Below are 20,724 nucleotides of genomic sequence, written 5' to 3' on the forward strand. Positions count from 1 at the left end.
TTGTAAAAACACATTTTTACTTCATTTTACAAAAGGAAATGTGATGTGGATCCAAGACTTAAATTTGTTTTATAATTTTGGTCATTTGTTCTTGTCAAATGTAAGGCAACACACAGAGGATGCATGCTGTTAGTAAACCCTGGTTTTCAGGGCTGCTTAGTAAAGTGTGGGGAGTAGAGATTTGTCAGAGATTATTCATCATCATAGCCAGAACGGTGGTAAGTAGAAAGCTTTGGTATGTGAGTGTTTCTATGAGTGTTTATTTTAAATGTGCCTTACGCAATCCCTATGCAGGAAGACAGAAAGTGGACCATAGGAAGCTTTTCCCCTTACCTTGAGTGCAGAGATACCAATATAGGGATTATACACTGGAGCAGTACTTGTTATAATGGAGCTGGGTGTTGGGTACTGTGTTTGTTATTGCCTCTACATTTTCCAATAGATTGCATGTGACTGTGATAAAGAAACAGTCTATGATAGCTAAACAAAGGGGTAGTCATTTCATTTTATGTTTGAACTTCCACTCTTCTATACAAATCAAACAAAGTGGTATCCAGCTGCTTACTTACTCCAACCATAAAACACTGTTTTATCATAAAATTCTATGCGTATCTATAAATATATTATATAAACCATTGAAATATGAGAAAGTTGAGGTTTCAGTTGCATCAGAATCAGGAAATACAGGGTTGGGATTGCCAAAGCAATTTAAACTTGGACCCCCTCTCCTCACTATCAGTGATATAATAGTGCCTTTCATTTCATGAACTCATAATTTCTTACTGTTTCTATTATAGTATGAGCATCTGGTTATGGGTGACAGCAAGATGGAAAACCTGGGGAGAACCATTCTTCCCTAGAATTGCAGTATGTTCTAATTTATCATTTTACACGGACAATCGCCAAATGGTGCAAGCCTGAGACAGTTGTGAGGGTCTTTCTGTTGAATGCACCTATCCTAGTGCCCACCGTGTATCTATCGCATGTGACACAACCTCTGAGTTCAAGTAAATTACTGGACTCTGAGAAGGCCTTTAAATATTAATGAGTCTTTATTAGTAATCATTATGGGATTATATCTAATCACATGAGAAAACACTCAAAAAAAACTTGGAAAATATAAAAAAAACATGGAAAGAAAAATAATGTTTACATTTTGCTAAATGTCCTTCCTACCCTTCTGGATGCTTCCACATTTCTATTTTACATGATAGACATACTATGGAAACAGCTTATAGGCTACATCTTCCAGTTGTTAATAGTTTATGACCATTTTTTCCCAAGAATAAATATGTTTTTATGACATGGTTCTTTAAAGGTACATATTTCATCATATGAATACAAAATTATTTGTTTACTCTCCCATTTTTGGACTTAAAAAAAAAGTCCTATTATAAATAAGTCTACATTGTACAAACTTTCATTTTTTTAGAATAACTTTTTTTAGAAATAAACTTCTGGTTCTTTGGCAAGCAACTTTTTTATTGAAGTATAATTGACATACAATATTATATTAGTTTCAGGTGTACAATAATTCTATACACAATGCTTACCACAATGAGTACAGTTACCATCTGTCACCATACGAAGTTATTACAATATTATTGACTGTATTCCCTGTGCTGCACTTTTCATCCCTGTGACTTATTTATTTTAAAACTAGAAGTTTATACTTCTTAATCCCTGTCATCTATTTTTCCCATCCCCCCGACCTCCCTCCCCTTGGGCAACCACTAGTCTGTTCTCTGTAAGTGGGAATATGTTTTTGTTTTTATTTGTTTTCATTTTTCAGATTTAACATATAAATGAAATCATATGGTATTTGTTTTTCTCTGCCTGACTTATTTCACTTGGCATAGTATCCTCCAAGTCCATCCATGTTGTCACAAATGGCAAGATTTCATTCTTTTTTATAGTAGAGTAATATTCTGGTGTGTGTGTGTGTGTGTGTCCATGTATGTATGTATGTGTGTGTGTGTGTGTGTGTGTGTGTGTATATATAACATAACATTGTGTATATATACATATGTATATATATATATGTATATACACACACATATATATACATGTGCACATATACATATATATACCATATCTTCTTTATCCATTTATGTATCAATGGATGCTTAGATTGCTTCCATACCTTGGCTATTGTAAATAATGCTGTGATAAACATGGTGGGGGGAGGGGTGGTGCAAATGTCTTTTTGAATTAGTGTTTTCCTTTTCTTTGGATAATCATATGACAATTCTATTTTTAATTTTTTGAGGAGCCTCCATGCTGTTTACCATAGTAGCTGCTCCAGTTTAAATTCCCACCAAAAGTGCACCAACAGTTCCTTTTTCTCCGTATCCTCACCAACACCTGTTGCTTCTTGTGGTTTGGATACTAGCTACCTGACTGATTTGAGGTGGTATGTCACTGTGATTTTGATTTGCATTTCCCTGGTGATGAGTGATGTTGAGCATCTTTTTATGTGTCTTTTGGCCATCTATATTGTCTTTTTTTGGAAAAAAATGTCTATGCAGAGCCTCTGTTCATTTTTAATCAAATTACTTGGGGTTCTTCTGGTGTTGAGTTGTAAGCGTTCTTTATATATTTTGGATATTAACCCCTTATCAAATATATCATTTGCAAATATCTTCTCCAATTTGGTAGGTGACCTGTATGTTTTGCTGATGGCTTCTATCACTGTGCAAAAGCTTCTTAGTTTGTTGTAGTCTCTATAGTTTAATTTTGCTTTTGTTTCTCTTGCCTAAAGAGACAGATCCAGAAAAATGTTGGTAAGGCTGATGTTCAAGTGATTGCTTTGAGATAAGACAATTTCAAAGGTTTTTGAAAGCTGTTGTCATATGGTCTTTCAGAAAGTCTATCCTGTACCAATTTGTATTTCTAGCTCAATATTTAAGTATAACTATTTATGAAACCTTTTATGCTCATATTTTACTAAAACACTTTTTTCAAGAAATTGACCACTTATGTCTAGTTCTGCATTATAAGCAGAATGATGAAAACAACATCTAGACCTAGCCTTTTATTCTTATACTGAATGAAGGCAAACTGGAAGTTACAGTTTAAGAATGTACCTATTTCAGCCTTGTTGATATGATTTTACTCTTTGCCTTAATATCCTGACTTTTCCACACTCACAAAGTCCCCTTGGATTTGTAAAGCTTTCACTGCTGCTGTGTCACTTCTCATTTCCTACACTAAAGGCTGCATCTAAAGATGTCTCTCTTCTTTAAGCTACCTGAGCCAGTAGAATGGAGCCAAAAATACACACTTTGACAAAACTACCAATGCTCAGTTGGCATTGGTTATATACACACAGAAGTGAACAGGCAGGTGAGTTTTGGCTTTGGTCAGGGGTGTGCCTTCTCTGCCATGAATGTATGCAAGTCTATAAGTGGTGTGAGGTGGCTGTGGTCTTTTTTATTTTTAAATTTTTTTTTCAACGTTTATTTATTTTTGGGACAGAGAGAGACAGAGCATGAACGGGCGAGGGGCAGAGAGAGAGGGAGACACAGAATCGGAAACAGGCTCCAGGCTCTGAGCCATCAGCCCAGAGCCTGACGCGGGGCTCGAACCCATGGACCGCGAGATCGTGACCTGGCTGAAGTCAGACGCTTAACCGACTGCGCCACCCAGGCGCCCCAGGTGGCTGTGGTTTTAATGATGACCCCCTTCTCTCTCTCTCTCTCTCTCTCTCTCTCTCTCTCTCTCTCTCTCTCTCTCTCTCTCCCCCCCTTCCCCTCCTTCTCCCTCTTTCCCCCTTCCCCTCCTTCTCCCTCTCCCCCTCCCTTTCCCTCTTTCTCTCTCCCTCTTTCTTTCTTCTTCTTGCTCTCTCTTTTATGATGAAAGAGTCACAAGAAAGAATGCAATCAATGAGAAAACACTCCAGTGAAGGTAGATGACAAGCAGCTGTTGCCTGATGCCCAGAAATGCACAGATGAGGCCCAGCTTTGTTTTGCATGTGAGTTCGGATGGATCACAGTCTTTAGCACAATCATTTGGGGATAATGCTTCTTTTTTTAAACTTTTGAATCTCTCAGTAAGTGAACAGTAGAAGGGAAACTTGGTCATAAGGTGATGCAGAAAGACTGAGGGTATGAGCTCACCAACATAGGCATGCCTCTATGAGTGTTTGTGGAGTTACCTTAACCTGATCAGACATGAAATTAACTGATAGGTCACTAAATGGTCAAGAATAGAGAACACAGAAAATATAGTGCAGTAACTGAGATATTTTATGACCATGATCTTATTGTCCCTTTGACAGAAGGTAACAGACACACAGATTTATAAAAATGAAGTCTTCTGATTTTTAAGCTAAGGATCCATATTTCCAGTTGAGTACCTGCATCGACACACCTCCACATTTCTTTTTGAAAAATAGTATTTTATTTCCCTTTGTCTTACATTTCAGCCAAGTTCCTGCATCCTTTCCTTTTTATTAACTGTGGATAGATTCCAACCCATTCACCCTGGTAGTGAAGGGAGATTTTTCAAGCTTGTAGCAACTGTTTATCTAATTGCCTTTTAATGGGCCGCACATTATTGTTGGGTATTTGGGCTGGGACACAATTTTAACCCTTTTAACCATTACAGTGAGTGCATCTTGAATTGGTGTGCTGTTGTTATTTACAAACTCCAAAGGCCTGTACACACACACACACACACCCCACATACAACACCATGGGAAAGTTAAGAGAGCTCCTATTGAAAGGAAAGGTTTTGTTTGGGCAGGGAATATCCTGACTCAAGAAAGCCAAAGTGTTCAAAAGCCAGCAGTTTTCTCAGGCTTTATTTGTCTTTGTGAAAATTCAGTCTCAAGAAAGCACACACAGACACACCTACACTCACTCACTCACTCACTCACTCACTCACTCACTCAGTCATACCTGTACCTGGGAATCCTAGGCACTTCATAGCCTGAAGCATCATTCCCCAGTGTATGAATTGAAAAGGGCTCCCCTAAGAACCCTATACACTCACACTGCGTGTTTCAGGTTCATTGTTGTTTGGGTGATGGTTGTTGGTTTCTGTTGGACCCCAGGTGCAGAGACTTGATTTGATCACCAGTGGTCTGGATGAAGCCCCTCAAATAGTGTGCTTAATATATATCTTTCATTTGAATGGGTGCTCTGCAAGACATTTGGAAAGTGTGTGCTATCATTCTATTAAATTTTAAAAGAGACAAAACATCTATTTCTTTCAGCTTTTAAATGTTTCAAAGCACATCTTGGGTTCTCACCTTTGTACAAAAGCCGCTTGCTCCAATACCAGCACTGTTAGAAATGAATGAATCCCCCTGGGTGACTTTTCTGTCTGGTCCTGGTCTGCCTGTTACTCTCCTAGAACAAGTCCCACAGGTCATTGCTCCTATCCTCCTGTTTCTCTTCCAGCAATTTACCAAAACGCAATGAAAATCACACACATTATTTTCAGGAATACTAACTCATGGATAGAATCAGGAAGTTTCCAACAGATTTTTCTTAATAAGCCACATTTGTCTTGACTTTTATTTGTATGTTTTTCCATATCCATCCCCTACACCCTGTGGTTTGTAGAAAGAACACAGACTAAAACTTATGTGTAATCTGTGCTAAGTGCTTGGGAAAACAAAGAAAAATGCTTCCTCTTGAATCCCTTCATGTTATCATGTTAAGATTTAGGAAAACACATATTAGAATACAATCAAAGCAATTTTTGATTAAGAATCAAATTTTCCAGATCTTTAGTAAAAGCATTGGGGTTGATGTGGTGGTCAAACAAATCTTCACTCTAGACCTCTTTCCTTTTTGCCACAGATCCATTATTTACAGATTTAACCCTAATAAACAGATGAGGAAATTGAGACTTAAAGGGTACTTACCCATGGCCATACAAGTTTTCAGGACTGGATCTATTTTTTTTTTAACCTTAAGATCTATGCACTAAAATGGATTATCCAATGGTTTATTACTATGGTCAAAAACTTGGTTTGACATTATAGGTATGCCTATATTACTCTTCAGTCAGTTACTCTTTTTTTAAGTTTATTTATTTGTTTTTGAGAAAGAGAGAGACAAGAGCAAGGGAAGGACAGAAAGAGAGAGACACAGAATCCGAAGCAGGCTTACAGGCTCCAAACTGTCAGCATAGAGCCCAATGCAGGGCCTGAACCCACAAACCATGAGATCATGGCATGAGCCAGAGCTGCATGCTTGGCCAACGGAGTCCTTTGCCCAGGCACCCCTATTCAGTTATCTTGTCCCATCCTATGTGCCATGTGTTGTGCTGAGCACTGGAGGTGGAGGGAGTGGCTGGCCTAGAGTCTTCTCTAGTGAGCTCGAGGTCTAAGCAAAGCCAGCAAGGTGCTTACCTGTCTAAGCTCAGGCATTCTTACTCAGGCAAAATTCAGTAAAGTGCACATCAAGGGCATCCTAAAGGGGAAAAACATGTAATCAGGAAGCCTGAAGAACAATGAACACAAAATTGAACCCCCTTTTGGTGTACTGCAGTATCAACTGCTTTTTCTGCAAAATGAGTCTCCCATTCCTGACTACAGACATACTGGACTCAATCTCATAACTTTAGATCAAACGTGACATACTGGTACACATTTTTTTATCCTGATTACCCAAAACAATGATTTGGATTTTAGTATCCATTTCCTAATTTTATAGACATAAAAACACATTAGAATCGGCTTCCAGTTATGAGGAAGACTTCCTAAGATCCATGTAATGATCCATTTGTTCCACTCTTCAAAAAACTCTTCATTGAAGCCCATAAAGCAGCGATATATTAATATCAGGAAAGTGCCATTTTGAAAGTCATTTCCTAGAATTTTGTGTCCGTAACCTAGAATTTATTGCTCGTGAGGCCATAGTTAAGATTCCTAGCCTGTCTGATGCTACCAACCAGGTCATCAAATGCTATAAGCAGCATCCTAACAAAAGAGACACGATATGGAAACAAATATCGGTCAAGAGGCTCACACGGGTCACCTCCAGGTCACTCATCCACATGAGCAGCATTTTATGATTTGGTTCAGTGCTGCCCTGAGGTACACATTAACTTTAACTGAAGCGAATTGCTGAAAATTTCCTCAGAAATGAGTCCAAGCAATTTCCCTTCTTTCTTCATTTATAATGTGTTGACATTAATTAGTGCCTAATTCCTGGAGTGTGTTCAGGCTTCAGTGACAGACAGAAAGGAACGATTTCTGAGCAGATTAGGCACACAGCCTCCTGGCACAGTTCCAGGGGATAGAGGTACAGCCTGCTGCTCTCAGGACCAGGTCCTCATCAGGCTGGCCCACATTCCTCATTAGGACCCAAAGATCTTAAAAAGAGTACAGGAAATGTTTCTACTTAATAGTAATAATCTCTTTTCCTTAAGAAACTCAAGACTCTGAGTTATTGACTAAGATCTATGAAGAGAAAAAAGGTAGAGTCACTTAATTACCATGCATGGTGTCTGAGCAAGCCAATGTCATAAGCAGGTCTGATTCCAGCACCTTCTGGCTTTATGTTATTTTAAATTTATATATTTCTTCATGTATCCCTGATCCCACATCTGCACAAGCAGCTTCTATGTTTCAATGTAAATAAGCGTTCTAAAGGATAGCTCTATAACATCAGTTGGTCTATATTTAGATTAAAGCATGGGGAGACTGGAAGAGTACTATGGGGTATTTCATGTATATTATGTCTTCATCTAATAAAGGAGGCCCTCTCTTTGGTCAGAGAGCTGTGAGGTTCCTATGCCATTACAGAGCTTCACTGGAAAATGTTATTAAAGGCTGCTGTTTTCCCTCATGCTACTATGTTAAGATTTTCATTTACAAACCATTTTTTGATTATTAAAAATATGGAGACAGAGAATGAACACGTTACTAAATGGCAAATATCAGGGAAGACAACCAAAATTATGCTTTTGAAAAGCAAGTGTGAATACTACACTGATCCTAATAAGTGATATAACAGTGAACAGCCTAGAGAAGTAGAAAAACACCCAGCAACATAAATAGAACCTGAGTGAAACAGAAAAACTGATTGAGATTTATAACATAGCCCCACTTATGAAAATTAAAAATGCAAGGACACAAAACAATACACATTTGACAAGAGCACATACAAAGATACATAACAAACACATTAGGTTATTTTTTGGAGGAAAGAAAGAAATAGGCATGGAAAATGGGAACAAGATAAGGAGATGGAGAGGCTTCCCCAGGAATATTAATTATAATGAGCTGTAAGATGAGGGATGCAATTAGCTGTGTGTGTGTGTGTGTGTGTGTGTGTGTGTGTGTGTGTGTGTGTGTGTCCCACTAATGTCCCAAGCAATATAGACAGCTTGGAACTTTTGGCTTCCAGTTTTAATCCCATTCTGTGCTTTATTAAGATATAAGGACTGTGAACCAGCACATCACAAACAATCTCCTTGTTATGCATGTTCATAACTATCATTGTTCATGGTATGTTTTAAATACACAAAGCCACTTTATCACAATACTACAGAGTCACTTGTAGGAGAGGAGACTATGCCTCTGCTATACACACTGAATTCTCAGATGTGATACAGGAAAAGCGCCACTTTCATGCAGAAACAGAAAGAAGCAAGTCTTTGAATCCATGTGATTTTCTTGCATTTCTTTGAGCTCTTTTAGTTTGCTAGCATCTATTAGAGAAGTATCAGCTAAACTTGAGCAACATTCAGGCAAAAGCAAAATTACCTATTACAGTGCATTTATTTCCCAGCCGAGAAATTTAGATTCACTAGTCAGAATATATATATTAAAGAAATATACTGTTTTTTGCAGCGAGACAAATATTCTCTTGTTATCTTAAAATTTAGCCCACAGTCCAAGGTGTGAGTGCCCATATTCATCCAAGGCCTTTAAGATAGTCTAACATTATGAATAATTTGTCCAGAGGAGGAGGAAATAGTGATATTATTAAAGCAAGACTTCACAGCAATTGTAAAAATAAAATCCTACTGCAAATTAATTTTTAAAACAACTAATGGATATTTTAAGCATCAGCTTTTTTTTGGTCTTTTTTTCCTACATGTTTTACGTGAAAGTTTAATATTTTAGAAGCCTTCAGATTTTATTTTACCAAAACATAATCCTTATGAATACTTACCAATAGAGACCTCTAGCCTGGAGCTTCCTTTCAGAAAATAGTCTGAATATTGAAAATTTAGCGATCCAGCTTTTAAACAGTTGAGATTGTCAAGGGGATGGGTACTCTATCATAATGGAACATTAGCTTCACTTGAAAAGTATACATTTATGGTTCTCTTTATATAACATCATTATGATCTTTACTCCTAGCATTGTTATTCTGCAACCAGAGTATGAAAATAATACAGAATAAGTGACAAGAGAGTTCAGTTGCCAGTGACTTAGAGTTGTAAAGTTATTGGCTATTAGATTTTGAATACAACATAAAAAGGAAATTATTATCTGTCATTGTCAAAGAAATGTAGGCTGCACTTCACACAATTAAAGTAACTTCTAATTACATGAGATTGGATTTGCTTTCTCCATAGTTCATTACAAATCGAATGAGTCAAAGAATTCATCCATTCTTTTTTTTAAATATAATTAGACTTGTGCCTTTCTGAACAAGATATATTACATAGCTGGAATGTATGGGTCAATCTAGTGACATGCACAAAATGAAAGAAAGTTCCAGCATTACCTCCTTCAGAAGTTGGAAGTTATTTTGAATAGACTACTGGGCTTTTCTCTCCCTCCTAATGTAACTTGGCCTATACAGATTCTTTTCACTTAAACCACTGATCCATTCCTTTAAACCCTTATTCATAAAGGAACCCTAATTGTACAATCAAAACAATATTTATTAAGCACTCACAATAGACCAACCATTGTTCTAGACTCTGGAGGTGTGTCTCTAAACCACCTGCAACTGAGTTACTGGAAGTAATGCAGACAAGCTGATGACCACTCCCCAGCCCAGACTAACTAAATCAGATCTTGAAGGGTGGGACCCAAGAATCTAAAATGTTGACAGTACTTCAGGTAGGCAGGAGATGAGCTAAATGGGTAAGGAATATTAAGGAGGGCATTTATTGTGATGAGCCCTGGCTGTTATACATAAGTGATGAATCACTAAATTCTACTCCTGAAACCAATGTTACACAATAGGTTAACAAACTAGAATTTAAATAAAAATTTGAAGAAAAAAAAGAAACATATTGAAAAAAAATGCATAATGCTAAAATGACCAAAATAATTTGTTTTGTAATATCTGTTAACAATATTTTCTGCGTTTTTTTTTCCAAAAATAATTTAACCAGCTCTCAAAGTATCTACCTTGTCCTTAACATCAATTTGCATCTGTATCTCTATCTACCTCAAATATATAAATTGTTAAAAAGTACTTCAAATTATTTTGAAAATCCCAATAAAAACATTTTGTGCCTGTCAACAAGGCCTAATAAAAACATGGTACAGCAGATCCAGATCCAGACTTACAGTCAATAAAATCTGAGCAATGATTTGTGTCCTTTCTGGGATAAATCATTTAATTGGCAATGCTCTACTATCTATCTTTTCTTCTGACATGGCAAACCCCAAAACCTCATGTTGAGTTGGTTTTATCATAAAATATTAGCATCTCTACAATGAGTAGAACCTTCTTGCCAATCCACACTGGCCATGTAGCATGAGCAAAAAATACATACCCGTTGTTTTAAGCCACTGAGATCTGAGGGGTTGTTTGCTACTGCACCATAACCAATTTATCCTGACTGATGCAAATGATACATCTTCCATAATTTTTCCTATAGGGAGTGTCGTTATCACACATCTTTTACTAAAAAAAAAAAACTGTGTTAAAATTTTTCCATGTGAAAATCTACAGATAGAGCTTGTCATACAGAGGTAACAGCAAGAGCAAAGATCCTAATACCACAATGAACTTGCCACATTTGTAGAAGAGAAAAAAAAGGCCAATGTAACTAAAGAATATGGGAGGGTAGTGGAAAGTGGTGGAGGAGAGTGGTAAGAGGTAACATCTGAGAATTTGTTAGAGATCAGATTATGTAGGCTTTGTGAGCCCTGATAAACACTTTAGATTTTATTCTTTGTACATTGGATGCCACTGAAAAATTTTAAGCAAGAAACTATACAGTATGAATTACATTTCCAACAGATCACTCTGAATACCTGGAGGACAGTGCAGAGGAGAACAAACCTTTTTTTTATTATTATTATTTTTAATGTTTTATTTATTTTTGAGAGACAGAGAGACAGAACATGAGCCAGGGAGAGGCAGAGAGAGAGGGAGACACAGAATCTGAGCAGGCTCCAGGCTCTGAGTTGTCAGCACAGAGCCCGACGCCTGGCTCGAACCCATGAACTGTGAGATCATGACATGAGCCAAAGTCGGACTCTCAACTGACTGAGCCATCCAGGCGCCCCCAGGAGCACAAACCATCTTAACTTTAGTCTTTAGTCCACTTTATTTGTGTTCCCTATGCAGTCAAATTTAATTTAGGTTTTATTAAAATATTATTTCTCCAAAGTCCCAGCAATACTTCTTGCTTCATTTAACAAACAATTTAAGGGCTTTTTACATGACAGACACTGTGATGCAAAGATAATTGGGATGACATATCAAGACCCTGTGGGGAATCTCACCTTCTTTCCAGTGAGTCCTTCCTTTGTCTTCAGCTACCATCAATCTTCTTTGTTTACAGACTTCCCTGTAAATTCCTCAACTTTCTTGGTTCCTTGTCCCTCCACCCACATGCCCTTTCCCCCATGTTTAACACCACTGACCTGACCTTGACTTCAAAGATGTATCCTCTTGGGACTGTCAGAGACTTGGCCCTTTAGAACTTGAGGTGTGTGTTTGTTTGTTTGTTTGTTTGTTTGTCACCATCCATGAAGGGTGTGTGGGCAGTGTGGGAGTGTGAGAATTATAGGAAACAATCAGATCCCCATGTTGAGCTGAAATCCTTACTGAGCTCTGCTGTGCTGTGGCATCAGAGGAGGAAGAGGTACACTTTCTACAAATTGCAACAAGTCACCTGATCAGCACAATTCTCCCCTTTATAGCTGCTGCAATAGTTAGAAACCTAGGTGCATCATATACTTCAGGCCCCATAAAACCACTGTTGCCCCCTAAATAGCTCGGGATAGAGGGGGCTGCCTTTCACAGCCTATCAAAATCCATTTGGAAAGCCATCCCCTTCATTCATCATTTGTAAATACATACAGGCAGTCCTTTCTTTGCACATTTCCAATATACACCTTTCAGTTACCATGGCATAGCTAAATTGCTCTGATCCCTGACAACCTGGCTCACATTTCTATTACCACAGTACATTAACTGTGAGTAATTTGTATAAAGTGCAAATTTTGCAGCTAATTTTTTAGTCCACAAATCACTGCATGAATAACAGAGGCATATCCTGATCAATGGTCAATCATGTCATTTCTTTCAAAATTTGTCAGTGATTGGTTGGTTACTGTCTATGTTATTCAATTCATGCACAGGCAGCAAAGCATATAGTTTTGCCTCTTTGCCTCCCAGTGATATATCCATGTGAAATTTTACAATAATGGATAATTAAGAGAAGGACTTGACCAATGAAGACGAAAGTACAGCAAAGAAATGAAAAGTAATACTGCTGAAAGTGAAATCTAACATTATGGAGTTATAGGAGAAATAGGTAGTGGTGGTAATCTTGATACTACCACTGGTGGACATGCTCTAGGTGTGCAGTCAGAGGAGTTTAGGGAAGGCAAACATCTGGACATAAATGAGGAAAATGGTGACAAACAGGATGCAGGTGTCCCAGAGGAAATGCCCGATGTTGGCAAAACCCTTCATGTGAAAGGCACTCTCAGCGATAATACCGCACATTGAAAGAGCCAATGATTAAATGTTAGAAGCTGATCAAAATTTGCCAAGGCAACGAAAAGATGCCTTGAATACATCGTAAGTTATTTACAAGAAGAAGGCAAGCATTGTTCAAACAACTTCTGATGACTTTTTTATAAGGAAATAAAACATGGAATTCTCAATATCTGTAATATGTTACATTACAATGTACTGAATAAGCATTACTTTTGTTATTCTTTTCATTTCATTATACAGTACTTTTATATGTTTTAAGTTTATTTATTTATTTTGAGAGAGTGCAAGTGGGGAAGGGGCATAAAGAAAGAAGGAGAGAGAGAGAATCCCACGCAGGGTCCTCATTGTCAGCGCAGAGCCCAATGCGGGGCTCTAACTCACCAACCGTGAGATCATGACCTGAGCTGAAGTGGATGCTTAACTGATTAAGCCACTCAGGTGCCCCAATAGTACCTTTATAACAGATAGAGAATTTTCAATTTTTGGTAGAAATTTTTAAAGGTCATGGAACAATCTTACATTTTCTCATTCATTATGAGTATTACTTTGTATGGTTGCAATCAGCATGGCTGTTTTCACAGTCCTGCACTCCTGTTCAAAGCGAGAATTACCTGTACTGAGAAACTCAGCATGAATCCATATTTCCTTCTCTCTCTATTCTATGGAGGTTGTAGCTTCTGTTTAAATGTATTTTGTCTTAGAAGCTTGTTTTTATTCCCCTGTGTTGTTCTCTAATGCTGGTAAGTGATTTCAAATATAATAATTTTATGGGGATAATCTTGCTAGAATATAGAGCTTGTATATGCTACTCACTCAATTCCTTTCAAAATTTTCTCTGTTAGCTAAAAACTGTTTAATAGTGATTGTTTAACAATAGCAATAAAATTGGAAACTAACTCTCAAAAATTAGGACATTCAGGAAATAACATTTTGTTTCTGCAGTGAATTATTAACATCTATTTCAAAGAATCATGAAGAAGAACATTAAAATCATGTGAAAGAATTTTAGGAATATTTCATTAAGTGGGAAAATCAAGTGACAAAATCCTTTCCGACGTGATTTCATTTTTTGCAAAATATACATGTATGTGTATGCATGCATATACATGCTCATGTGTGTATATATGTACATAAATAATCATAATGAAGGATATTATCAAAATGTCAAGGGTAGTCATCTTTAGATGGAAGGATTATAAGAATTTTTTTTCCTGTTCTCTGTGTTTTCTGATTTGTCTACAACGAGAATATAACACTTTTGCAGGTAGACTATTTCAAAAAAATTCTGCTCTTACTTCTACATTTTCTTAATATTATAGTAATTAAAATGAGCAGTAAAGCAGACATTAAATTGTGTTTTTTAACTGTCTCAACCTTTCCTACTTGCTTCCTTCCTATCACAGACTCAGAACATTCCCTAATGAGTCAGGCAGCCCTGATTATGCTAACTCTGTAAAAAATAATAATAATAATAAATAATAAATATATAATAACAAATAATAAATATATGTGTGCATATATATTACATATATGTATATATAATAAATATATGTATGTGTGTGTGTGTATATATATATATAATATATATATATGTAATATATATATAGAAAGATCAACTCTTCCAGTATCAGAGGTGAAGCATGTAGGAGTTTAAAAATATTCCAGGAGTCTCAAAATTCAAAAGGTCAAATTTTCTTGCTGCTAACTTTTAATGTGCCCTGTCCCAGGCATTGCCACACCCAGGCATTGCTGATGGATTGAAGAAACCATCTGTACAGTGTAGATGGCACTGCCTGTGTCTGATTAGTTGCAAATGACAAAATCCACATGGTTAAATAAATCAGGAAAATGGTAACCAAGGCACAGATGTTTATAATCTTCCTGTGCAGTCCTATAAACACAATCTGTCAGGAAAACAATGCCTGCTGGACTGTTTCTCACATTCACACACTCAAGTAATTTTCTAAAAACTATTTATTGAGCATTTACTATGCGCCAAGTCCTATGCTTAACACTGAAGTTCATTTTCTCATTTAATCCTCATAAGACCTCTGAAAACAGGATACTCTTATTTTCACTTTATACATTTTATAGGAAATTACAGCTCAGAATGTTGGGTAACCCGTCCAGGGTCAGACACAAAACACATAATAATAAACACTTAATGAACAAGATTACAGGGTTTTATTGCAGGCTTATGTGTCTGTTTATTTAGAACCATATTTGGTTTTAAAAAAAAAACTTTTCCTCTGCAAACAACCAACAAAATATGACATGATAACTAGTTGTAAAACAAACAAGTGACTGGGTGTAAAAATTGTATTCTAGAAAACCCCACGTATGTATATTTATTTGGTTCAATTCTTACATAATTGCCAATTGCTTATAAAAAGGCAACAGATTTTATTTAAAGCATAAAAATTTTAGCACTGTTTTTAAAAGCAGCTTTGGATACAATTTGACAAAACTGTAATGAAAAACACTAAGGGGACAATAAAATAACTTTTTAGTTTTACTAAGTAAGGAAAATTGTTTTGATGAGCTAAAAAGACTATTTTAATTAGAAATCATATGACAACAGCAAAATCACCCAAAACCATTTCTTTTAGATGATTCAGTGTATCTCCCACCTTTTCAAAAAAACAAAATTCTATCATGTTGATGATTCTTAGAGAAGACATTACTCCTATACTTCCGTCACTGCTATATTCTTGCTGATTGTTGGTTCTCACTGCCAAAGCTCAAAGCCCTTTTTCTTCCACCTTGGCCTTCCATCTCTGACCTTTCAAGTCTTCCTGAAATCAAATTGTCAAATCCTGTTTTCTCCTTACAGAGCATCTCCTAATCCTTCTAATGTAATTTCAACTGACAGGACTGAGCTACAATGTTCAATAATATATCTGCAGATGAAAAGAAGGGTGGCCCGAGGGGTTCTCCAAGGAAGTTTCCAATTGGACAAACCAAAGCAGAGAAGGCCTATGCCTGTCCCCACCCCTGGGTGTGTGAGTCACAATTGCTAGCCATTTGCATCCATGACTTGTTCCTGGACTCCAGTGTTGGGTGCTCAGGCTTCCCACTATTAGGGAAGCAGATTATTTTTATTAGTAATGATATTCTCATTATGTGCCAGGCACCTTGCCAAGTGCTGTTATATGTCTTTATAGGACTTATCTAATTATACTATATATCTTTCTGCTTTCTGCATCCAGGGAGATTAGCTTATTCAGTGGCCTAAATCATGATTAAGAACAAAAACAGGACTTTGTTTTCATCTCTTCCTCATTGTTTCACCAGTAAACTTTTAACTGAACACCTGCTATGTGTTAAGAACTGCATTAAGTATAGATCTAATCTTTAGGAATGACAATGAAGCAGAAACATACAAATAAATACTATAATGTAAATATATTAAAAATATATATATAATTCATATTCCAAAAATTCATCTTTTAAAAATGTACAACTCAGTGATTTTTGAGTATATTCACAATGTGCAACCATCTAATTCTAGAACATTTTCATCATCCCCAAATTAAACTGTTATCTATTAGCAATCATTCTCCATCCCCTTGCCTCTGGAAACTACTAATCTACTTTCTGTCTCTATGGATTTGCTTATTATGGACATTTCAAATAAATGGAATCATATTTAAAAAAGGAGAGATCGGAAAGGAAAGAAATATGTAGAAAGAAATCATATTTATGAAATGGGGATTGCCTGAGTAAATTAGCTAAAAGCATCTTCTACCTTTTTTAGCTTGCTCCTTTATTAGAGTTCTATAATGGGGTGGCCTACAAAAGAATTTTTATCACCTTGAGTCAGTCATCTTGCAACAGAGCCGTCTAGAAAGATCTGAATCACAAATATGTGCCAAATTACTCTCACATTCAGTCCAGTATTTAACACCCTGCCTCTCAGCTCTTTCTTTGGCCAACGTTAACTGTCACTCACAGATAAATTATGTTTTTGACAAATAGTTATGGATATATATATATGATCATGTACATAGGAAACAACAAGGAGAAAATTGTATATGAGTTATGATCCCATATTGAAACAAAAATAAAAACCCACTAGATAAACACATATATGCAAATAAAAATATTAGGAAAAATGTGATACAGTATAGGATAATTGGATATTTTGTTTTTCTCTATATTATGCATATCAATAAATATAACCATTTAGGAGTTTTATAATCAGAAAAAGTAAACATTTTTATACATATTAAAACCAAAAGAAGAATGATATAAATGTCTGCTTGGTATAATATATCTCTCTCTAATTATTGTTTTATTGAGTTTACCAATGAAACAGTTTATGATTTTAAGTAGTATGTTTATATTATTTCAAATATTTTTTTTAATCCAAAAGAAAACAAGAACAAATAGGTTTTCTTTAAGTAGAAGTTCCTAACTGTAAACACATTCTATTCACTATCTTGTCATCAGACTTGAATTCACACAAAATGGTCTCTTACTAACTACCTATTAGAGAGGAAAAGAGGAGAAAGTTGACTGGCTACTCAGGTCCCTTTTTGAAGATTACCATTCCCTTCAAAGTTCTTCATCTTCCTTGAGGAGAAATTTAGCATACACACACACACACACACACACACACACACACTAAGAATTTATATATTTTTTAAAACTTCCTTTAAAATATAAAAAGTGCTGGAGCTGGTGATGAGAACAGGGAATGACTAGAAATGGGCACATGAAACCTGTTTGGAGTGATGGAAATATTTTAGAACTTGATTGTTGTGATGGTCACATAACTCTATAAACTGAGTAATAATCATTTGTACTGTACACTTACAATAAGTGATTTTTATACCTCAATAAAGCTTACAAAATAAAAAATAAAAATGTATAATTGCATTAGATATAGGAAAAAATATTATAGCATAATAAAATGTTTAAGGAACCCTAAAAGCAATTAAGGAATCCAGATTGTATTGAAAGCCATATTAGACAGGCTCAGCTTCATGATTGGGAAGGCCCAGTGCAAAATAAAAATCCAGCACCATTGTTTAAAAATTACTAAGAATTTCAAGACGGCGACATTAAACCAAGTATTGGGCTCTTCTAAGTGCTAGGCCCTAGGGGACTGCATAGATAACATGCCCCTGAAAACAGCTGTGAAGACTGGAGAAAACAGGCTGAAACATGGAAAGGAGAAGAATTCTATGGAGTTGGAATGGTGCTCCAAATGAAGAGTAAATAGATCCAAAAAGTGGATAGGACTTGGTGGTGATCACCAGGAGAGCTGGAGAAGACACATGTAGCAACATGGTAGGTCAGCACCCTCTTCCACTTCTGCTTATGCTGAGCAATAGTTGAGAAATAAGAGAAACATTTATTTCTGGACTAAAGCATTGAATGCAGGAAATGGTTTGCAGAGGCAGAGGAAAGCCCCAGGTTCATGGTATTTACCAAGAGCAAGAGGAACTCACAAACTGAAGACATATTCCCTGCACTTTGCACCCTAGAGGCACAAACTAACCCTCTTATACGATAACTGGAGGGAAGTTGCTCTAATCAGAAACTTCGTACACAAATGGGAAAATAGGAAGTTTAAATACCAGTGTGAAATGAACAAGCAATAATCATAACATTTCCAAAAACCAAACAGTGAAAGGAAGAAACTCTGAAAACCGAAAAATGATAATCTGTGAAAAAAAATAGAAAACATTTAAAAATCAGCTTAATTTGGGGCACCTGAGTGGCTTGGTCGGTTAAGCATCCGACTTCAGCTCAGGTCATGATTTCACGGTCCGTGAGTTCGAGCCCTGCGTCAGACTCTGTGCTGACAGCTCAGAGCCTGGAGCCTGTTTCAGATTCTGTGTCTCCCTCTCTCTCTGACCCTCCCCCGTTCATGTTCTGTCTCTCTCTGTCTCAAAAATAAATAAACGTTAAAAAAATTTTTTTAATTAAAAAAAAATAAAAATCAGCTTAATAAACCTTTGAAAATAAATGTCAGGGATGATCCTAGCTAAAAATATAAGCAAAATAGGTGTTGATGGAATAAAAACATTCGTAGTTCTTGTTTTTTAAAACCATAGACAATGGCTTACCTGCTCAGTCTATTCAAGGGATGTTTTGTGGGTGCCTGGGTGACTCAGTCAGTTGAGCATCAGACTCTGGTTTCCACTCAGGTCATGATCTCAGGATCTTGGGATTGAGCCCCGCATCAGACTCCATGGAATCTGCTTGAGATTCTCTCTCTTTCTCTCTCTGTCTCTCTCATCCTCTGCCTCTCTCCCCCACTCATGTCTCTATCTCTAAAAAAAAAAAAAAAAGATAAAAAGATGTTTTGATGGATGCTTCTACTTTTAATATATTTTAATTTCTCAATCTTATCCTTTATAGTTAGTGATTTTTGCAGTTGTGTTTAAGAAATCTTTGATTCATCTATGGGGCACCTGGTTAGGTCAGTGGGTTGAACGTCAGACTCTTGATTTCAGCTCAGGTCATGATCTCAGGGTCGTGGGATAGAACCAGCCCCATGTGGGGCTCCACGCTGAGCTTGGAGCCTGCTTGAGATTATCTCCTCTCTCCCTTTGCCCCTCTCTCCTGTTCACTCTCTCTCTGTCTAAAATAAAGTAAAATAAATATTAAAAAAAAAAGGTATCTTTGATTATCCTGAGGTCAAAAAGGTACTCCCATATGTTATCTTGTAAATGCCCTGTTTCTTGCCTTTCACATTTATAATGACAATCCATCTGGAATTGCTTTGTGTGCTGAGTAGGGTGAGAAAAGGGGAGGTTGTCAAGTTCCTGCCCCCACTGAGTGCAGACACTGAATACACCCGCACCATTAATTGAAAGAACTGTTCTTTCCCCACTGCTCTGCAGTGCTGGCTGTATCACAGATCATCCACGTAGGAGTTTCCTCCTGGGTTTTCATTTATACTTTGTACAATATCGGTGTCTTAATTGTTCTAACTTCATATTAAAGCTTGATATTCAGTAGTTTGTATCTCTCAACTTTGTCATTCTTAAAAATTGTCTTGGCTCTTTTGGGCCCTCTGATTCTCCATATAAATTTTAGAATCAGCTGTTTAATTTCCACAAAGATAAAACACTGAGCTTTCGAGTGGAAAGGCAATGAATCTATAGATCCATTTAGGGAAAACTGATATCTTTAAAATGTTGAAACTTTTCATCAGTGAACATCCCTCCATTTATTTAAGTCTATGATTGTCTCAATAATGTTTCCAGTTCTCTTTTTTGAGGATTTGCCTAAGTACTTGAAACTTTTGATGCTATTTATAAAGGGCGTTTAAATTGTTTTTTAATTTTTTTTTAATTTTATAGTCTTTGTTAGTTAGAAATAAAATTGGTTGTTTTTATACTGACCATATCTGTAGACTCCTGGGATTTCTACATGAAGAAATGTATCACCTACTAATAATGACAATTTTATTTATTATTTTCCAATCATACTTTCTTTTTTAAACCTTATGGCTCTGGCAAGAACTATAGTATGAAGTTGAATAGAAGTGGTGAGTGCAAGAATTCTTGTCTCATTTCTAATCCCAAAAGTTTTATAGGGTATGGCTAAGTCAACTTCAGTAAATTATATTATATGGCTTTCCAAAGTAGTTTTATGATTTTGTACTTCTAATGGCAGTGCAATATTTCCAGTGGGGATACTAAGCATCTATGTGTATTTAGACTTTTAATAGTCTGTTTTAATATTTCTCCATTCTCCCTTCCATTTTAAAATTAAGCCCCTGGAAGAAAAACAAAACCATTACAGAGATTTGCTTCTGAGCATAAAGTGAGAATGGAGAGGTTTGAGGAGAGGGGTGGGGTTGGACAGAAAGCAGGAT

The 20,724-nt window shown here is 36.4% G+C and overlaps 1 long non-coding RNA gene across 10 annotated transcripts in view; it reads left to right on the forward strand.

The window, feature by feature from the left end:
- The window catches only part of LOC109502461, a 306,856-nt gene that overhangs the window by 213,885 nt on the left and 72,247 nt on the right, over window positions 1-20,724 (forward strand). Inside the window, exon 9 of one of the 10 annotated variants that reach the window (XR_006583355.1) lies at window positions 3,862-3,973. The exons of the other annotated variants lie outside the window; for them this stretch is intronic. This is a non-coding gene — a long non-coding RNA (uncharacterized LOC109502461). The remainder of the gene's footprint in view (window positions 1-3,861; window positions 3,974-20,724) is intronic. 10 annotated transcript variants of the gene reach the window in all.

This window comes from Felis catus, chromosome A1 (genome assembly GCF_018350175.1).
Source record: "Felis catus isolate Fca126 chromosome A1, F.catus_Fca126_mat1.0, whole genome shotgun sequence".
NCBI lineage: Eukaryota > Metazoa > Chordata > Mammalia > Carnivora > Felidae > Felis > Felis catus.